The sequence below is a fragment of the Pelophylax lessonae genome, assembly GCF_965119305.1.
Source record: "Pelophylax lessonae genome assembly, chromosome: 7".
Taxonomy (NCBI): Eukaryota; Metazoa; Chordata; class Amphibia; order Anura; family Ranidae; genus Pelophylax; species Pelophylax lessonae.
Window position 1 is genome coordinate 144,750,195 of NC_138774.1, and position 2,304 is coordinate 144,752,498.

A 2,304-nucleotide genomic window follows, 5' to 3' on the forward strand; every position below is an offset into this window, starting at 1 on the left:
ATCTATGCATTTATTATATTAGAATACTAGGGTAGTGTAATATATTAAAGTCTAACTCTTGTTTTGTGTTTTTTTAAGTGTGGATAAAAGTTTCATTTTCTATCAGGTTTCTATTTCTGTCTATGGCAGTATTGGGGAGATTTTCCTGTACTCTTTAAACTTGTGACACCTGAATAGAAAAGAGGGGAGCGGTTGTTAACCAAGACAAGAAGGCATGGTCAGAAATAAAAACTTTTTCTAATTTTAGTAAACATTCATTATATTCTGCCCCTTGGTCGGAGAGATTTCTTGTTAGTTTCTGCCTTTTCAATAGATAAAGGGAGATCTCTCCAGTAGGGAACTTAAAGTGATATTAAAGGTTCCTGTTTTTTTTTTTTTTTAAATAAAATATTAAACATGTCATACTTACTTGTTCCGTGCAATGGTTTTGCACAGAGCAGCCCTGATCCTCTTCTTCTGGGATTCCCCGCCAACACTTTTGGCTCCTCCTCTTCGACGAGTGCCTCCATAAGAGGCTGATTCCTATGGAGGCACTTGTGTGGCCCCTGTCCCCTGCTCTTCATCACGGCATTTGATTGACAGCTGTGGGAGCCAAAGGCTCCTGCTGCCATCAATCTGCCCAGAGAAGAGGGACATAGCCGAGAGAGCCTCGGCTCTCATACACAGCGCTGGATAGTAAATGGGCTCAGGTAAGTTACAAGGGGCAATCAAACCAGGACTTTTGAGTTTATAGAATAAAGGAACAAATTTCAAGGAGTGGAAACTGCATTAATTTTTCGACATACTCCCCTACTACATTTGAACACTAGTGCCAGTGTTTAACTAATGCATGGAAATCTCTGGCATAGAAAGATTTGTCAGCAGGCCTGAATGATTCTAGGACAGCCTGCTTCACTTTGTCATCAGTGCTGAAATACTGACCTCAGAGGAACTTTTTTAGGGGTCCAAAGAGGTGGAAATCACTAGAAGCGAGGTCTGGGCTGGAAGGGGGATGTGGCAATACCTTCCAGCTGAGTTTCTGTAATGTGCATGCAGGGCTATGAGAAAAAAGGGGTTGTGCGTTGTCCTGGAGAAACAGGCCGCCCTTAGTGATCAAACAAGGCCATTTTTTTCCACCGACGCGTATGCACATCATTTAGAACACGGCAGTATTACCTACTGTTGATAGTGGCACCACGGAGTAAAAAGTCCACATGAATAATGCCATGTTTGTCCCAGAACACACTTGCCATTACTTTAACTGCAGACGCAATTGTTCTAAATTTTTTTTGTGGTGGTGAGTCTGCATGCTTCCACTGCTATGATGCCCATTTTGATTGCTCAGGTTTCGTCACATGTAACGATGCAATCCAGAAAATCCTGGCCTTCCCTGTCAAAACGTTCCTTCAATGCAGTGCAGATAGCAACTCTTTTTGTGCTGGTCAAAAGTAGAAACTGTCTTGGGGTACCCAGCATGCGCTAACTTTTAAAAAAAATGCAGGGTGATTGTGTTCGCTGTTCCCACAGAAAGATTCATCTCAATTTCACAACAGGTTATGTATCGATTATCAAGTATCAGGTGATCTACGTGCTGAATGTTCACAGGAATGACTGCTGTGGTCACTGCTGTGGTCTGGGAAACTCCACGGCCGGGATCGTTACTGACAGATTTATGGCCATCTTTGAAACGTTTACACCATTCAAATGTCTTACTGTGGCTAAGTGTCTCATCACTGTACTGTGCTTGAAGTCTTCTGTAGATATCCGCAGGTTTTTTGCCTTCATTCACAGGAAACTTCATCACCACACGCTATTCCATACACGAACTAACCCTGTTGTCTGCTGTCTTGATTAACGGTTTCTAGACTGGCCCGCGACATGTGCACCACCTATCAGCAATAGGACGCATTTGCCACTTACTACTGCGTGTAGTACCGCCACTCTAGCATCCCTTTTTATATATTTAAAATTAAAAGTCCCAGTTTGACTTAAACGCCCCTCGTATAAGGAGGCAAGGGGAATACTGTTACAAAGAAGTTTTTTTACCCTTAATGCATAGAATGCATTAGGGTAAAAAAAAAAATCTTTAGGCTGTAGAACTACTTTAATGGCAAAAATCAGCACAAACTACATAACTTAAAGTCAGTAGGATGTGTCTGATCTGTCACTGACTGACAGAGTCACAGCTCTTTGCTCAGAGTGAAGGGGGGAACTGAGTGAACAGAGGTGTTTGATTGCTCAGTTCACATTACAGAGCCGGTGGGGTATACAGATGCAGCATCGGATTGATGCTACATCTACCAAGGTGATTACATTTTTTTTTTT